The sequence below is a fragment of the Mustela erminea genome, chromosome 21 (assembly GCF_009829155.1).
Source record: "Mustela erminea isolate mMusErm1 chromosome 21, mMusErm1.Pri, whole genome shotgun sequence".
Taxonomy (NCBI): Eukaryota; Metazoa; Chordata; class Mammalia; order Carnivora; family Mustelidae; genus Mustela; species Mustela erminea.
This window is the reverse complement of record NC_045634.1, coordinates 18,833,277-18,848,723: the sequence shown is the minus strand read 5'-3', so window position 1 is coordinate 18,848,723 and position 15,447 is coordinate 18,833,277. Positions and strand designations below refer to the sequence as shown.

The 15,447-nt window shown below is 34.1% G+C and overlaps 1 protein-coding gene and 1 long non-coding RNA gene across 6 annotated transcripts in view; one reads left to right on the top strand and one right to left on the bottom strand.

Annotated features, from left to right (window-relative positions):
* Nucleotides 1-15,447, top strand: part of TUSC3 (tumor suppressor candidate 3) — a 249,556-nt gene that overhangs the window by 199,073 nt on the left and 35,036 nt on the right. The window lies entirely within an intron of this gene.
* The window catches only part of LOC116581720, a 77,306-nt gene that overhangs the window by 54,782 nt on the left and 7,077 nt on the right, over nucleotides 1-15,447 (bottom strand). The window lies entirely within an intron of this gene.

Sequence of the window (15,447 nt, the reverse complement as noted above, 5' to 3'; positions counted from 1 at the left end):
TTAAATGTCTGCCTTCAGCTCAGGTTGTGATCCTGGTCCTGGGATTGAGCCCCTCATCGGGCCCCCTGCTTGGCTGGGAGCCTGCTTCTCCCTCTCCCACTCCCCCACCTGTGTTCCCTCTCTCGCCTGTGTCTCTCTCTGTCAAATGAATAAATAACATCTTTTAAAAAAAATTAAAAAACTAAACCTAGATATAAGAAAAGATTAAGAGTGTAAATGCGTTCTAACCCAAGGTGAGCCCTTATTCTACAGTCAGTGATCAGTCTGCTTGCTGGCCAGCTGCAGTAGCAGGGCTTAAAATCAGTAGATTCATTGAATGGCCTAGAAATACCTATGGAGGGAAAAAGCATTTCTGAGCTGGCAAAGAAATTACTTCTGAAACTCTCAACTGTTGTTTTCCAATGATGTTCTGGAGATTGGCTGCATAGACAACCCAGGGTACTTGATAAAATGCAGATTTCAGAAAATGGGACACAGAAATATACCTTTGTAGCATGATCTCCAGATTTTTTACTTATTTATCTGAGTGGAATTTCTAGAGAAATACCTATTTGAAAAAATGTGCAAATCCTAAGTATGCAGCTTAGTTAATTGTCATGAAAAGAAGACATCCCTATAACCAACACCAGATCAAGAACTGGAACGTCACCCGCATTCCAGAAGCCATTCCGTGCTTCTCTGTAGTCACTCACTAATCTACCACTTCAGCCCACCCACCTGCCCAAGGGTTTCCTGAGTCTTATGTACATTAAATTTTTGTACATAAATTTAAGAACTTCTGCCCTAAAATGCAGGCTTCCTTCTGGTAATGCAGACGTAACAAACCTTATGCTCAAAACCTGCTACTCCTTTTTCTTCTTCCTCCTCTTGTTTTCTCCCCTCCCTACTAGCTGTCCTCCGTAATAAAAAATAATGAAAAATTTCTTCTGAAGAATTCATCTAAGTTTCTCCTCTTTACGCTCTAAGGTTACATTTCTCTCCCTTCTCTTGTAGTATTCCATAGTTCATCTATTACGCATAGAACATCTTGCCTTTTTTCTCAAACATTTGGAAGACTGAGAGGACAAGCTTAATTTCAGAATATCTGTGCCACTGGCAACTATTTTACTTTTTCTAAACCAAAAACTTAGGTTACTAAAGAGATTACTAGGTTCTAGACAAAAAAAGGGGGGGGGGGTACAAAAGATAGATTTTTAAGTTGCTTTAAGCATTAATCAAGGACTCTTAATTTTGGAATTTGTGATAGCTTAACATTATCTTTAGATAAGCTTATCATTGTACTGTGCAAGCCTGTTTTACTTAGCAAATTAAAGCTGTAAATACTTTTATCTGAGTTTTGTTTAATTTGCTCAAGCAAGTATCTTTTAGTGAAAAATAGTACCTTGATTGTTTATATCCATAGGAATGATCAAATTGCCAGTATATTTTGTTCATTGAAATAAGTGTTCCATTTGGAAAATTTTATTTGACAATTAGAGTTACTCTACTATTTAAGAATCTGTTTTAAAATTTATATCCTCCTCCTCCCCCTAGTTTGATACAGTCAGGTTTTCACTCTATTTTTAGGAAATTAAAGGAAATCATAAACAGGAGGCTAAAGTTATGAATATATAGTTATGATTTGCTAAGCAAAAACATTGCAGTAGCTACCATATGATATTCCAATTAAGACAAATCACTATTGCTCAGCCCTTTATTTTATGTATTTTCATGGGAAAAAAACCTCAGTAAGTTAATTTGCAGTTTCTGTAAATGATGTTACTTTTTTATTCCTTAGAGTTGACTATTTTTTGTGACACTTAAACTTTTTTTTAAGTGTCACCTATTTTATTTATTTATTTTTATTTAAATTCAATTAACATATAATCTATTGTTGGTTTCAGAGGTAGAGGTCAGTGACTCATCAGTCTTATGTAAGGCCCAGTGTCAGGTTTTTTTTTTTTTAAATATTGAAGACAATTATGTAGTAACTTCTTTGTAAAGTAAGATTAGAAGGTCTTAAAGGACTTTTAAAGGTTATCTAATTCATTCTTCTTTCTTCAGAGATGATAAAAAGAAGTTTAAGTCCCTTTGTTGAGAACACCCATGCTGTCAATTCTTTTAGCACACTGACTTCTTATTATCATTTTCTCTTTAAATTCTATAACCTACCTTTCCATTCCAATTAAATTGCTCATTTGGGAAATAGCACTTGACATCTCATCAAAATTTGTGACCATTCCAAAACCAAGATCTCAAACTTGAAATTAATCATTGAATTCAGTTTCTTCCACTCTCTTATTTTTGCTTATTCTGATCTTTATTCCTTATCTATTTTGTTGGATCTCTCCTATATTTTCCTATTTTGTCAGCCTCTTTTAAGGGACTTAACTGGTCTCCTGAGGACACTAAAATCAATTTTTCTTTAGAGTCTCCAGCCTATTTTTTTTTCCAACCATATCTTTCTTACCAATCCTCATTCTTGTTAAGCTTACTCTTTATCTGGCTGCTACTTGTAAAATAGCATGGAAAGTTATTAAGGTTTTTTTGGTAATGTATTCCACATTGTTTATTCCTGAAGTTTCTCACCACTACACCTCTGTCCCAGTCTTCATACTCATTAGTTGACCTTATTTCCTGTGTGAGATACCAAAAGAGTTACCTGTGTCCATGAAGTTACTTCATTTCCTTTTCACTCTTTCCAGCACTTCAGTCTGGCTCTTGTACCCACTGAAAATCACACTCTAAGTTCATCAGGTATTTCCATGTTGTTAAATTAGATGGATATTTTTCGATCAGTTTTGAAATTTGATTTGTCCCATGCCATTTGCAGGCAATTCTTATTTTTCTAGAATTTTTTAAACTACTAGATGGCAAGAATATTTTTGCCTTTCTTTTAGAAGAACATGTTGATCCCCACAAATACTCAAATACTTTTTGTAAACATTGTAAAGGACTCAAATGACACATAACTGTATTTAAAACATATAGGCCTCCTTTTCATTATTCTGTCAATTTGTAAAATTTATTCTACAAGTAATTATGCATGGTTTACATTTTTGTGGGGATCTTATCAATTGCTTTTCCACACATGTCCAGTTGTAAAATATATATGTATGTGTAATATATATAATTTATGTTTATAAGCATTTGAGGTTCATAAATGGGCAAAGATACTAGCAAATAATATGTCTGATATGGAGTGGATACCCAAAATTTACTCATAAGTCCTATAATTCAATAACAACAAAAATAGAAAAAAGGAAGAGGACCTGAACATTTTTCAAAAAAAGACAGATAGCCAACAGACACATGAAAAGATGCTCAGCATCACTCATCATCAGAGAAATGTAGATCAAAACTACAATGACATACCACCTCACATCTGTCAGAATGGCTATTATCAAAACAATAAGAAATAACAGGTGTCGGCAAGGATATGGAGAAAAGAAACCCACATCCACTGTTAGTAGGACTATAAATCGGTACAGCCATTGTGGAAACATTTTTTAAATTATATGCTTGCAGTACATACTAATAACCACCAAATGTTACTATCTGTACTAAAAATGTCATTGGCTTTTGAGGCCCCTGGATGGCTTAGTTGGTTAAGCATCTGCCTTCAGCTCAGGTCATGATTCCAGGGTCCTGGGATCAAGCCTGACATTGACCTCCAAGCCTGGCATCAGGCTCCCTGATCTGTGGGGAGTCGGCTTCTTCTAAGCCTTGCTGCTCCCCGCGCTTATGCTCAAGCTCTCTTTCTCTCTCTCTAATAAATAAATATTTTAAAAAAATTTTATTGGCTTTTAAAAAAACTATTTACTTTAGAATCATTATTTAATGAGCTCACTATAAATCTAAAACCAGTAAACTCTGATTTTATAAATTTTAAATAACATTCACTATAGTTGTTTAAATCAACACTCTTAAGATTTATATAGATTAAAAAAAATCTGAGTTTAACTATTCTTCATTCTAGTTTGAGGAATTTTACTTATTTTAGCTTCATTTGAGAAGTTAAAAAAATAGGGAATTGTTAATAGATGGTCTAGGTTTTTATTTTAAATTCCTGAATTACTCTAAATATATAAATTCTTGGAAGAATCATTTTACATTTTACTTTAGGGTTTTAATGTATTTTGCATTTAAATTGTTTTAAAATACACTGAAATATTTGAAGACTGTTCACTTTTTAAGTTTTTTTTTTCTTTTAAAGATTTTATTTATATATTTGAGAGAGAGAGCACGCGTGCATGAGAAGGGAGAAGGTCAGAGGGAGAAGCAGACTACCTGGGGAGCAGGGAACCTGATGCGGGACCTGATCCCAGAACTCCGGAATCATGACCTGAGCCAAAAGCAGTCTCTTAACCAACTGAGCCACCCAGGTGCCCCTCTTTTTTAAAAAAGTAATGTTTTCTGGGGGCACCTGATTGGCTCAGTCTATTAAGCATCCAGCTCTTGGTTTTGGCTCAGGTCATAATCTCAAGATCATGAGAACAAACCCCTCCATGGGCCCTGCTGCTCAGCGGGAAGTCTGCTTGAGATTCTCTCCCTCTGCCCCTACCCCTAGTCAAGTATACACACAGAGCTCTCTCTTAAATCTTTTTTAAAAAATGTTTTCCGTAAAATGCATAGAGTTACGAAGTGTGAAGAGGAATGGCATAGAGTGCAATCTGTGCACATTGTGAATTTAGCCTGAAGTAAAGTAAGGTAACATGAAATTTGTCAAGTTGATAAATCTCTTTGTAAAAATATTTGTAATGTAATGGGAAAACTTCTTTAAAAAAATAATAAGGGCACCTTATTATTAAGGTATTATTATTAAGTGGCTCAGTGGGTTAAAGTCTCTGCCTTCGGCTCAGGTCATGATCCCAGGGTCCAGGTATCGAGCCCCACATCGGGCTCTCTGCTCAGCAGGGAACCTGCTTCCTCCTCTCTCTGCCTGCCTCTCTGCCTACTTGTAATCTGTGTCAAATAAATAAATAAAATCTTAAAATAATAATAATAATAATAAAAATAATATGTGGGAGGGGTGCCTGGATGGTGCAGTGGGTTAAGCATCTGCCTTCATCTCAGGTCATGACCTTGGTCCTGGGATCAAGCCTCACATCAGGCTCTCTGCTCGGTGGGGAGCCTGCTTCTCCCTCTCCCTCTGCCTGCTTGTGCTCTCTGTGTCAAATAAATAAATAAAATCTTTAAAAAATATATTTTCTATTTGTATTATAGAATATATCCATTTTCCTGAAACAGGATTCTGGACTGAAAACTCACACAAGATAACACTAAAATTATAAATGACTAAGATGCAGGTTAAATGTGATAGACAATAAATATTAATAGCTTAAGAGCAATAAATATTACCCCAAGGCAAAATTCTCAGGAAAAGTTTTATTAGAAGATGAAGAATTTGATTTGCCTTAAAAATCAGGGCAAATTTTGGTTAACCAATAAGAATAAAGCTCATTCCTTGGTATGTGTCGGAAAAAGAGAAATCAAGCAGCCTTACGAACCTGTATAGAGGTGGAAATGAGGAGAGAATTTTGGGGGCTGTGAACAGAATTTTTACTGAAACATTATTATTTCATATATATGTGTGTGTGTGTGTGTGTGTGTCTGTGTGTGTGTGTGTGTGTGTGTGTATTTAAAATTGTACTCGATCTGACTACCTCTAAACTCCTACCCCGTAAGATCACATAAACAATTTTGCTTTCCATTCTGTCAGTCTCCTTGTCACATTCTGTTTGAAATTCTCTCCTCATGTCTTTAGCTTCTCTTAACATAAAATACATTGAAATACCCTGTTTGTAGTTAACCAACTTTGGAGTCTTTTTTTCTTCCATTTCAGCATACAGTTATTTTGCCTTTTACATTTCTCTAAAAGTCACTGTACCCATTTTGTACCAAAACTGTAGAGTCCTTACCAAGTGCCATGCAACTTTATAGCTACTTTTACTAATATACAAAGTCTAATCCTATAGCATTTCTCATTAAGAAAGATACTATTATTATTATCCCCATTTACAAAGGCAATTCAAGCACAGATTCAAATCTTGGTCTACTAAATCTACAGTGTTAAGCACAGTGCTCTCACTTTTGCCTTTATTGCTCTATTTCCTTTTGAGCAGAACCGCCATGTTTTCTATTTACTTGTTTTTCTCATTTTATGAAGTACGGTATCTCTTACTCCTAAGTACTGAATAGGTATTTGCTGTATCGATTGACTAATTAACTGACTGACTGACACAAAAGTATCTGGCTTATATTGCCAAGGCCTCTCAGCAATTTTAAATTTTCTAAACTTTGTGAGCAGTAAACTGATGAAAGTGGTGATTTTAGAAGATTTACCTAGAGTCAGAGATTAAAGATTAGGAACCCATAATCCTAGCACGCTATGATAAGCATTCACACAGAATCAGTTGTGTCAATGTAATAAAAAAATGGCAAGTATAGAATAGGAAGTGTTCACTGGCTTTGTGATTAATGTAGGCACAGATGTCAAAGTTGAAACTGAGATCAGAAGAATGCCTGTATTATTGATAGAAGTGTAGAGTTCTGGCAAAGAAATTAATTTGTTTGGAGAATACTGACATTTATTTGAGAATATTTAAAAGTGTTAGGATAGTCAAGTGGGATATTCAAATAAATGTACATAACTGATAGCATGACTTGAAAATACAGACTGGCTGAGAAGGGGTCTTTCATACAGCAGAACTGTGATTGAAAAGTATGCATCATTCAAGAGACAAAACATAAAAAGAGAATAGAACTTCATGGGCAAATAATGTAACATCTCTCTTTTATTATTAAAGTATGTTTACCATTTGAGGGACCTCTGTGTTTTAATAAACTCTTACAACTGAACCTATAGATTGTTTTCAATTTCTATTTCCATACCCAAATGTAAATGTTCTATGCTTGTGTTACTATAAATACTATAACGTATATTATAATTATGATTTTTTACTTTAACTACATTTTTACTATACATTCCCACTATCATTTATAAAGTTACAGTTTCATTTTGCATAAAAAACAGAGGAAATAAGACATGCTGTTCTTCCTTCAAAATATATCCAGGATCAGATCGCTTCTTAGATACCTGCCACCAACCTTCTTTAAGCCATCAGCATTTTATGTCTGGATTGCTCTGGTAACCTCTCTGTGGTCTCTGCTTCTATACTTGCTCCACTATAGGCTAGTCTCAGCACAGATCATGTTACTCTTCCTCTCACACTGGACTGTAAGCCTCTGAGGCCAGATTTATTTAACTATTTTATTTCCAGTGCCTAAAAATATACCTATGACATGTTAGACATTCAGTAAATATTGGAATAAATAAAATGACAATAATAGCCAACACTTAAGGCTTATTTCATGTTGTACTTTTCTAAAAGCTTTAAATTTTTGTAACAACCTAGTTTTATAGATGAAGAAACTGAACCCAAAGGTTGAGTAAATAACACGCCAGTCCCTCAAGCCAGAATTCAAACCCAGCAACTGGGCTCTATAACTTGAGCTCCCAACCATTAGAATGTGGTACTTCTATTAAAGATTATTGTATTTGGTGCTATAACGTTTTTATAGTGGAACCTCAAGTTGTATCAGCCTGTTATATGCAGAATACTTTTTATATAACTGAATTCACACTGGTAGCTTTATTCATGCTGAATAAATATAAAGATGAATGTTGATAATTTACAGTTTTCAAATAATAGGTTTGAAGAAATAGAAAATTAAACCAAGAATTTAATGTCTCATTTAGCAGATTAGCAGGTTCAACCAGTAACATCCATCATTAGTTAAACCCATTCTCAAGGCTCGGTTCTGTCAACTGTGTTATATGGGTCTTCTATCTGGATCCTTATCAGTCTCATTTTCATTTTTAGATAGGTTTCATTTATCATACTTTTGTACTGTATTTCATATCAAATGTCAAGATAGAGTCTCTGATGTCCAAGATTTAGAGGCAGTGATTTCCCAGTTTCACTCATCAAAATGCAGTGGTCCTAGACGTATGGAGAAAATGAATGACACTGGACTTTTAAAGCAATCGGCAAACTTCAGAGAAAGAGTCACATTAGTAAGACAATGTAAGTTTCAAGGATATAAATGAAAGCTTTCTGAAGAACTAGACTAGAAAAACTGGCATAGCAGATAGGCCAGCATGATGTAACAGGACTTGACTCAGCAATATTTTGCCCATATTGCAATCAGTGAGGCAGCAATATGAATAAATACACAGTACAAATAATGTTCAGAGAATGATTTAACAGATATGCTAAAAGATTCATTATTAAGAAATAACTGCCTGGCCACCCAGGGCATTTGTCATCTACATGAATATGCTTATCTGTATAGAATTATCAAAGAATTATCTATCATGTGAGTACTAAGAGTAGAGATGTAGACATCCATTTTCATAGACACATGAAAAAAAGAAGAGAAATATAAGAATCTGTGCTTCACAAGAGTGATTCTTGTTTTGTTTAAATGCATTTTATAGACTTTGCTTGATAACATCTTTTTTTTTTTTTTTTATCACCTAATAGCTTCATAGGTAACAGCAAATAGTCTGTACCAGGAAAATGAATTACAGAGAGATTAAATGGCTTTCCTGGGGGAAATCATTCAATTTGTTGGCAAAAGGGGAAAACTGAAATAGGGCACAGAGAAGCTCTGTTCCTAACACATGTCTTAGACCAGTCACGGGTGCTAAATATTTGGAGATATAAAATGAGTGATTTTATTTTTAACATGGAATGATTTAAAATTTAAGCTACATTAAGTTGCTCTTTTTTTGCTCTTGCATTTTGGATTACTTTTATAATAATGACTTGGAAGTATTAAACTTCCTTAACGGTTACTTATTTGGGGGGATATAAAGAAAAAAAAAGTACATTTTGGTTTTACTTTACATATATACATATACACATATACCTGATATGATTTTACTTTATATATATTCTAAAAAGCTTTTGCATTGTAGATTTACATATTCAGTATATCTCACATTAGAAGCTATTCAGCTGGATTTTAAAATGCTGAATATAACAATTTCTTTTGAACATTTTATTTAGTTACAAAAGAAAATTCTATGGGAATAATTACCTATATATTTCAAATTTTCTTTTGCTACTCAATGAAATGAAACCTATAATAAGCCTAGAAAAATGTGTTGTCAACAAAATATTACTAAAATTACTTAGAAGGTGAGTCATAGGCCCTCTTAATTTTTTGCCATACACTCAGGGAAAAAGTCTCATTTATGTTATTGTTTTATTCTCTCAACATTTTGAAAATACGTATGAGATCTTTATCTCATTGGTCACATTACCAGTTCTCTTCAGAAAGTAAAAGACGCCCGTCCAAACATCATTTATCCCCAGTTTCTCTCACTAGTGTCCAAGTCTTAGGGTTGTTTTTTTTATCCTAGAAGTTTTCCACCCCTACACTCTATATTCCCATTGGTTGACCTGCTAGGAAGTGGCAATTACAATGAACTGTTTCACAGCATATTCTGTTTAGGATTTCTTTAGTAATGGAAAGATTGGAAAAAAATTTTTTTTATTCTGTTTTGTTGTTACCAGCCCTGCCTCCTTACAATACAGGAATTATCATTCAGTAAGACTGGTAAATTCAGGTAAAGCTCATAATAAGAGAGATTTCTCCACTTTGCTATTAGGGCTCACAACTTTTGGTGGAGAAGGGTTTGAATGGGACCAACCACACCCTTTTTAGCATGGGATCACAGTTAGTCTAAAATTGTCAATTTCTCTTATGTCCCCAGTTAGGAGCTGCTAGCCCACCATTTGGTTCTGCCATTTCTAATATGCTCATTTTCTGCCTCCTGGTAACTTTTACCCATGTCTTCTAGTGTTCTAGAAAATATATCATAATACTGGACAGGACGACTGAAATTGGATTTTTAGACTTGTGATAATATCTGTTTCTCACCTGCTTGACAAACATGATGTAGTTTTTTCTGTTGCTTGGGTCTGATTTCAGCCAGCACTCTTTTTATAGGCTTGCATCCATAGAGCTAAATGACTACATTTGAAATAATGGCTCTTTATTATTTATAAAAACAATAACTCTTCCTACTAATAAGGTGTTTTCTCTGGATATGTAGCAGTTCGTTTATTGTCAAAAAACCTAAAACAACAACATAAGACTTCTTACTAGTAAGGTATTTTCTCTGACCATGTAGGAATTCTTTTATTACTTAAAACAAACTTAGTAGTAAGATTTTTTTTTCCCAATAAAGTAGCCTTTCTGACAATTTTTAAAGTATTACACATTCTCTTCTTCCTATAGAGTCTTTTACAAAATGTAGATGTGTAGAAATGGCTTTCAGCTCATGAACGGTCAAATTCCTGGTTACTACCACAGACCTATTGCATTATAATCTCCATATATGATACTAAACAAATATTCCAGGTGAATGTCATGCACACACATTTTGAGAATCCCTGACCTAGGTTAACTGGTCAAACTTTTTGATCTTCAAATATCATAATTTTGAAAAACTAAAGAAATATTTTTTGGAATATGGTTGGGGTAGGTAGGCAATTTCATATGCCACAACTGGTCATGCAGTAAGTTCAACTGAAATAAGGCTTAAAGATGCCCTAAGATCTCAGTTAACAGAGAGTGGTAATTTACTGCTAACAGCTGACCAATGAAATACTTTGACAGGCAGACAGATTTATCACTATTTTCATGAAGAACTGTTTTAATTCTACTGTAATTATTTAACATAAGCCAAATATTTAATGAAGTACTTGGGAATTTCAAGCCTGAATTATGTGCACCCTCTAGAGAAATCAAACACTGTGGCATTCTTTACCACCTAGATGTAGGTAATACCTATTTATAGCTCTTCCTTCAGGCAAATCCAGAAGGACTCAGCCTAGCTATTTTATGATCTATATCACATTTGCCATTTAGTGTAGCAGCCTAGCAAACAATGGTGCTACCTTAGAAAAGGTGATGTAAGATGATGAATAAAAAGACAGGCCCTTAGGAGAAGGGTAGAAATGTGTAACCATCAAAAAAAAAAAAAAAAAGAAAAATCTTTTATTAGATGTCAATGTGATACGTACCTTGGGATTTCAGCTTGTTTTGTGCAATAACAATGGTGACCCAGGATACTTCTTTTTGCCATTAGCTAAACAGAAGCCTGTCTGCTTTCCTACCCTCTTCCTTCTCTCACACTTTGTCTTTACTAGAGACCAATTAATTAGTTCCATGTTAAGCAGGTATATTGTAGGGAAAGATCATAGGATGCCTTTAAGTATTTCTGTTAATTTTAACACTAAATAAGATAGTGTATCTTAACAGTTTAAAAGACTCCTTTCCTGGACATTAGAATTCCCCTAAAGAAACTGAAAAGGAAATACTAAAGATTATTCCGTTTTAGTATTCTGTGTACTTAAGCACACAAAGCAGACTCAGGACAATAATGTCATTACTGCATTCCTACTAGCATATATATTTTGAAATATCATCTTATTTCTTTAGAATTACATCCTAAAAAAAATGATCGATTCTATCATACACAAAAAATGGATCCCTCATTCTACATAGGCTTCAGTCAGGAAAGCAATTGTTCTTCTACTGCCAACTCTTAAATAGCCAAGATTAATTTCAAAAACAAAAATTTAAAAGTACTGAGGCAATTCTTTTGACTTCTTGGAAGTACTGTCAAAGAAAATATAGTATTTTCATGTTGGTAATAAATTGTGATTCCTTTTCTTGCTAATGCAATACTTCTGTTGCAGAGAGTAGGAATCATATACTAGACAGTTCAGAGTCTATCACTTAAGATTAATCTTAAATTTTATGTGTCTATTGTTCTTGTACTAGGAATAAGGGACTGAAAAAAGCTAAAAGGATTCATATAAGTAATTTTTTGCAATATGTACAAAAAGGGGGAAAGAAAGTGAATAGAAAGGAAATTTACATGTTGTTTAAGTGAAAATACATGAAAAAAATGGACAGAAAAAATTCATGTAGTTGCTGAAAGATAATCCCAGCAGTGTTTCTTCTAGCAGTTGACAAGCTCTTGGTTCATTACACAACCACATATTTTAAAATGAAAGATGGGACCAAAAGCACTTTTGTGGATTTGACCTTTGAGCTGAGATAGATTGCCATTAGGTTAACACCCAATATCCAATCTTCACTTCATGCATTTGCCATTTTCTTGGTGTTATAAATGACTCACTTAAAATAAGTTACATTTTTAATATTCCAAACCACTTATATCCCCCTGGGATTGGTTTAAGTACACTTTTGGTTTTTTCCCAGCAAGACACATATGCCAAAGCAAATAGATACCAATATATATTTTATCAATGAATAAGGGAGAGACATCTAATTTGAATCCTTCGTATTACTGTCTTCGAAAGAGTTATTTCCTGGCTTATATAGGTTAGTGAAGAACTTTTTGTATTGTGCTTATATTACTATTTGGTTTTGCTCCAAAGCCCATTTAACTGCAACAGTCTGTTCAGGTTCATCAAACTGGTTGATTGTTTAGATCTTGCTTTTGCTCCAAGGCAGGTAAATTTAATATCAGCTTGGAAGTTTAAAAAATAATTATTCACTGACAGGGAGAATTTAACCCAGACATAATCTATTGTTAATTGACTACCAATGGACATAAAATCAATGGCCATTATGTTCATCTGTGAGTCACATATCTAAGTAAAATGTTAAAATTCATTTGAATTTTAGACAACTAATTGTAATAATAATAACACTTATTGACTGCTTAGTGGGTTTTAGGCCTGACACTAAGTATTTCACATGTATTAGCTCATTTACTTCTTACTATTTTTTTTTTTTTCCCCCAGCTGGAAATAGTTCTTCCCAGTTGAGCCCTTTGAGGCTTAGAGTAATTTTGCTCAAAGCCACACTTGTGGCAGATCCAGGATAGGAATTCCAACTCGAGCATTTGGATTGAAATTTGGATTGAAACTACCATACTATCCTGTTTTTTTGTATAATCAATTTCAGTGTCTTCCGTTTTCAAATTAGGAAACTTAGACCCAAATGATTGAATTGACTGAGATTAATAGCTAGTTTCTTAAGTTGAATGAAGATGATCAGCACTAGAAAACAAGACTCCTGACTCTGAGTTCAGCGTACTTTTCATTACAATAGCTTCTTTCTCAGACAACAAACTGTTGGTTCACACTAACCAGTTATTTTCAGAATATTTAAGTGTATGAAAGAACCACTTAATGACTACTTAGTACCAACACAATTTTAAAACATATTCAAAAGGCAGAGAATGACAGATAACATTTTCCCAAGAATTTAGGATTAAGTTAAGTGGAATGAGGTTCCTTTTATCTACTGACCTATACTATATTTAGCTTAATTTCTTTTTCCTTTTCTGATACTCTTCTATAACAGGTATTAGAACCACTGTATTAAACAAAACATACTATTTTTTTATCTTCAAATATGATACTTGAAATTAAGAGAAAAGTGTTATTCATATATATTATTATGCTATGCAAAATTCAAATCCTTTAATTTTTCTTCTTAATAAAATTGGTCGTTAGGTGATGTCATGGTAATGAACTTTCCAATAATTTTTATGAGCCAGTCTTTCATTTGATTTTGACTTATAGGCTCTATAAATAAGTGTTCGATGAACTGGTCAAGGGAAGAATATATTTATGGTTTGTTAAAACATTTTATCTCCATGGAAAAGATAGATATGTATCGAGTATCTAAGACCATGCAGACTTCCTTCTTATCCATTCATCATTCTGTAACTGTGTTGTCCGTATATAGCTAGGAAAAATTTATCATTAGTTACTAATACTTCCCTTATCAGAATTGGTAAAAATCAGAAAGGGAAAAAACATTAATCATGCTAAAGCTACAAAGGAATTTATTATTTGATGTTTCTGTCAAAGGATTTTTTTTTTAAGATTTTATTTATTTATTTGACAGAGATCACAAGTAGGCAAGAGAGGCAAACAGAGAAAGAGGAAGGGAAGCAGGCTCCCCACTGAGCAGAGAGCCTGATGTGGGGCTTGATCCCAGGACCCTGGGATCATGACCTGAGCTGATGGCAGAGGCTTTAACCCACTGAGCCACCCAGGCACCCCTGTCAAAGGATTTTGAAAGTGTGTGCATTAAATACAATATTTTAAGACCACCTTAAAAATCAAGCACTTTAGTTCATTTTAATTGATTAAGGCATTGTTTTGGGTGGCCCCATAAATTAAAGATAACTATTTCTAAGGTCAACGCCCAGGCCTTTGTGAAGTCTGTGTTTGTATATTTCCTTATTATTTGTGTTTGTATTCTTGTGTTAGCTCTCAGTGGCCTTTAGTGTGTGCCAATAATCTTTCTGTTTACTTAGGTAGACAAACAGTGTTCTCACAGTTTGAATGTGTTAAGTCATGAAAACAGGTTTTTTTGGGGGGGGGGGTTAGTTGTTTTCTGTTTTGTTATGCCTGGTCCCCATTGCCTAAATTAATACCTGGTACATAAGAATTGTTCAGTAAAAATTTATCTAATGAATTCTACTTTATTAAATCCTGAAGTCTTTCAGGGTATCTGGTCTTAAAATTAAAATTAGTACAAATTCCTATCATCTTTTTAAAATATCAGCTCAACACACTAAATTTATCCATGTAAATAATTTCTGAATGGCGTGATACAAATAGTTTCAAATAGAGACTTTAAAATGATAGGACCTTAATTATTTTTGACTACGTACTATAAAGAAAGCCAGGCGCTGTGCTAATTACTCACCATGATATTATCTTACTTAATTTTTAGGACAATATTTTGAGGAATATCTTCCTAATCCTATTAAAGCTGTGAGGTTAAGTAATTTGTTCAAGATAACACAGCAAGTAGCAGATTCAGGACTGTCTCCAAGCCTTTACTCTGCACTGCCTCATGTAGACAAGAAGTAAGCCCACATGTATTATAGATCAGATATAGTGAAGTAAGTCTTTAAGGATCAACTTCAGATTTTTGTTTTTAGTCTAGCTGTATTTTTTTAATTAGAGAGTATGTAGATTCTTTGGAATTGTGATTACAAGCAGATAATACATTATATCATACAATATTTTTCTTACACACTTAAGAATTGAAGGATTCTGAGTATGATAGTGATAGAGTCTCAGGATTAATCTGGCTAGCAAACAGACTTTAGGGTAGAGGCAGGGAGAAGAAAGGAGGATATTGCAATAATCTCTGCAAGAGATGGTGACTGCTTAGACCAGGCAATAAGTCTTGGCCTTTATCCTTGAGAACTTTTTTTTTTTTTTTTTTTAAGATCTATTTATTTTAGAGGGAGAGAGAGTGAGCTAGCAGGGAGTTGCGGGGGGAGGGCAGAGGGAAAGAGGGAAAGAAGCAGACACTCCGCTGAGCATGGAGCCTGACGTGAGGCTCAATTGCACAACCCTGAGATCATGACCCACGCTAAAATCA